This window comes from Cricetulus griseus, chromosome 3 (assembly GCF_003668045.3).
Source record: "Cricetulus griseus strain 17A/GY chromosome 3, alternate assembly CriGri-PICRH-1.0, whole genome shotgun sequence".
NCBI classification, from domain to species: Eukaryota; Metazoa; Chordata; class Mammalia; order Rodentia; family Cricetidae; genus Cricetulus; species Cricetulus griseus.
In genome coordinates, this window is record NC_048596.1 from 31,426,672 (window position 1) to 31,431,044 (window position 4,373).

At 43.3% G+C, this 4,373-nt stretch overlaps 1 non-coding gene across 1 annotated transcript; it reads right to left on the reverse strand.

Moving 5' to 3' along the window:
* Positions 1-1,219: 1,219 nt before the first annotated feature.
* LOC113834786 lies at positions 1,220-1,384 on the reverse strand. The gene has a single exon (XR_003483586.1). It is a non-coding gene; the product is annotated as a U1 spliceosomal RNA (small nuclear RNA).
* Positions 1,385-4,373: the final 2,989 nt, after the last annotated feature.

Genomic DNA, 4,373 nt, shown 5'->3' on the forward strand with positions numbered 1-4,373 from the left:
AGCAGTGTGACAGAAACCCTGTCTTTCCCCTCCTGCTCCAGGCTCCCCAAAGTTCCAGGCCTTTCCCTTCCAGTGTCCAACTCTGCCGCTATCCTGGACATATATAAATAGATACGGGGACAGATTGTTTTTCTCTTCCTTATGCACAAATAAAAGCATGCTGAACTAATTTTACCCTGTGCTTTCTTTGCTTAAGGATTCTGAGAGGATGCTTTGTATTAGAATTTAAAGAGCTTTCTTGTTTTTAAAATGTAGTATTAAAGGCTTGCACCGGTACAGAGTACAGATACATTGGAGGCCATTTTTCATCTGAACGGCAAAACCAAAATGGTGTTCTGCTTTGTCAGTGGCATCAATCACATAACACAGGGAAGGTACACTGCTCTTATCTCTGCAGAGAGAAGTTAGGCAGTGCTTATAAAATTGTGCATGAATTCTGATCAATAATCTACTTCTAAGAAGCTATTTCCCTGTGTACTGTCCCCACGTATGACATAGTGTCAATGCATGGGTTTTGTTGTTTTCATTTCCTTTAGAAATATTATATTCTATCATAAATACGCAAGGCTTCTTGACTGTATACACACATTTAGGTATCTTTTTGGGATGGTCTGATTATGTGGCCCAGGCTGCAATCTTCCTGTCCCCCTAAGTGTTAGGCTAACAGACATCTTCAATTTTCCTATCCTCCACCTCCCCAAGTGTTGGGATGACAGACATGTGCCCCAAATATCAACACTTTATTTTAAAAAGCTAGAAAGTACAACACAAAATTTTCTTTTTGATTTTGGCTCCAAGATGACCAAAAAACCAAGGAAACAGCATTCATACCAAAAGGTGCTGCTTCGGCCATGTGCAGTAAATTTGTGCCCCCAAGGACAAGGCCATTAAGAAGTTAGTCATTTGGAACATTGTAGAAGCTGCTGCTGTCAGGCACATATGTGAAGCAAGAGTCTTCGAAGCCTATGGGCTTCCCAAACTCTGTCAAGCTGTATTACTGTGTAAGCTGTGCTATTCATAGCAAGGTAGTCAGGAATCAATGTTGTGAAGCCCGGAAAGACTGAACACCCCCACCATGATTTAGACCTGCTGGTACTGTACTGCAACCTCCACCAAAGCCCATGTAAAGAGCCCATGTAAAGACAGAAGGAACAACACCTTGGAGAAATAAAATGGAAGTTATACTGAAATTTTTTTCTAACGTAGACAACAAAATACATAAAGGAAGGTGTGAACACAGCCCCTGCTACCACAAATCATGCAGTCACAACACCTGAATCTGGGGAAACTACAGAGGTACCAGATCTAGAGTACAATGCGGGGTGAGCCTCAGAGTGAGAAGACTGCCTTTATGATCATAGTATCTCCCCTTCCAGCTAAGCATGACACTTCAATGTTTTAGAGGAAAAATGCTGGCTAAGAGACTTTCAGACTTCGAAAACAATACTTTGAAATACTTCACATGGTCTGAAAGTTACCAGTGTAACATTGTCAAAGAAGCAATGTTTCTGTACTTTATGAAGACCATTAGGAAGAAATATCATTTAAAAAAGTAAAGTAGGCCGGGCGTTGGTGGCGCACACCGTTAGTCCCAGCCCTCAGGAGGCAGAGGCAAGCAGATCTCTGTGAGTTCAAGGCCAGCCTGGTCTACAGAGTGAGTTCCAGGACAGATTCCAAAACAATACAGGGAAACCATGTCTTGAAAAACAAAACAAAACAACAACAAAAAACTAAGGTAGGTGGCTAATGGCTCCGCAGCTAAAAACACTTGCTGCCAAGCCTGAAGACCTGAGTTTGATTCCTGAACCCTACATAATAGGAGATTTGACTCCAGCATATTGTCCTCTGATCCCCACACACATGCTGTGGCACATGCCACCCTTCACCAAATAAATAGAAAAAAATGTAATGTTAGCAATAATAATAAAGCAAAGCAGAGTCGTGGGTAAGATCTTTTGCTACTCAAGCATGAAGAACTGACTTTGAATTTCTAGCTCACACATAAAAAGCCAGACATAGTGTGCAACCTTGAAGCCCCAGTACTGTTGGTGACAGGACAGTAAGATTTTTTGAGGTTTGCTGCTACCAGACTAGCTCCAGATTCAGTGAGAGAGCCTGTCTGTAGGAAATAGAGAAGAGAGGCATAGAACTGCCTTCCTCTGCTTTCTGCATTCACACTTAAGGGGTTCACACCTGGGCATGAGTGAGTGTGTACACCACACACACACACACACACACACACACAAACACACACACACACTATGAAAAATGCTAGGAGCTATATCGAAGGCTTTTTAAAAAGTTATTAAATAATCTACTCTTTTTGCCAAATCATAGTCTGCATCTGCCCTTGTGTCTTCTGCCTTCTCAATACATCTTTGGCTTAACTGAAATGAAAGTTCCCAAAACATGAGTATTTCAATAACTCGAAGCCATTCTATACACAGTTATGTACCTACCAGAGCTGAGCTGCCCAGGAAAAGCAGCAGTCCTTTAATTTCTCCTGTGATATAAGCAAGATATGAATCAAGAGAAAACCCAGGCTCCCCATGTTCCCATTTTGCCACCCAACTGTGTCAGGTGGAGGTCAAGTAGGTCCCAGCCAGTGGAGCCCTGAGCTAGAGGTTCTTGCATTTTTACAATGTGGGGGCCAGGAAGAGGGTGTTAGTAGGAAACACATGTCTTCTGAGTCAGAGTGGTGAGAAGGGTCATCAGGCAGGCCTCCCTGTAGGAAACTGGGAAAGGCCTCTGTTGAAGGAGCTCCCCCACCCAAAAGAAAGAGGTGCCTGAATGAGGATGCAAAAGGGCCCAGCTGGCCAGTGGGACCTGAGTCCTTGATAGAGACTCCTGTCTGAGAACACAGTTCTTGACTGTGCTCCAAATGTGGCGTGGGAGTGCAGATTTTTTTCTCATGTATTCTGTAATTGCTTCTGGTCAGGCCTGAGAGATCACACACAGGTTTGGGGACAGAGATCAACTTCCTCCCTAAGATTAGGAACAATTTAAATGTTCCTCACTAGGGAGTTGACCATGGCAAACCCGTACAATGTTTTACAACATAGTAGAGAAACCCAAGTCTGTGGCAGCTTGGTCGGGAGCCTCGCCGGAAATAGATGATTTACTTGAATGATGGAAGAGAGTGTGCAAATGTTTGAGGAATGAGGTGGCTGTGGGGCTAGCCACATGGAGGCCATTGCTGCCCCTAGATCTGACTGAGTGCAGGAGAGACTGGTGAGAAAAGCTCCTGAAGGGATGTGTGGTTCAGTAGACAAACATAACTTCTTCTGAGCCACAGCCCAGCAAGGTGCCTGGCTGTAAGTATCCCAAGGGGACACTCCACAAAGAAGACATCTGTCTTTGCCTAATGCTTTTTATCTGCCTCACCCAGCTGAGACCAGAGGGCCAGGAAACCAGTTTGATGTGGTCTGTAGAGGAGTAGGATGTAAAAAGTGGAGAAAGAAGAGAAGGTTGAAGTTGCAGAGGCAAACAAACTGTCCAATTCTGCAGTTTTTACTGCATGTTCAATTTGCTAACCACTCTGCATTTAGTGTGTTTGCACATTACCTTTTGCTCACTATTAAGTCCCTTAATTAAATATTTGCATGCCTATTCTAATTTCCCTAAGGTGGGTGGAGAAGAGTGGCTGATAGACCTCCAGAAAGCTAACACTAACTGGCTGTGGATTGGCTTGTCTTCCTGTGTCTTTGTTCACTCTAAGTATAATTATTGGTCTTTGTCATTTTAATAGAAGGAAATTCTGACCTGTTCTTTTAACCAGCATGTCTTTAACTTCTAGTTTTACACAAATATACAAGACCAAGTTGCTTTTGGCATATCACATCACATATGACACTAGAACTCACCTAATATCTAACGGTGAAGCCCACAGCTCACCTACTATTTACTGATGAAGCCCACAGCCAGAGCTATGCATTAATGTTCTAGATCCTCCCTTTTATTGTTTGTTTGTTTTTGTTTGTTTGTTTGTTTGTTTGTTTTCTGAGACAGGGTTTCTCTGTGTTGCTCTGGCTGTCCTGGAACTCACTCTTTAGACCAGGCTGGCCTCGAACTCACTGAGATCCATCCACCTGCCTCTGCCTCCTGAGTGCTGGAACTAAAGGTGTGGGCCACCACACCTGTACATCTTCACTTTCAAATATGAGCAGGCAAACAAAGACAATCAGATATTTGAGGAAAGCTGTATAAAAAGAAAGGTTACAAAACACAGACGAAAAATAAACTTGAGGGCTGGAAATGTGCTGAGTGAATAGAGGCTGTTGTCACCAAGTCTAAGGGCCTGAGTTTGATCCTTTGTACCCATATGTTGGAAGGAGCCAATTGGTTCCTGGAAGCACTGACTTCCACACATGTGC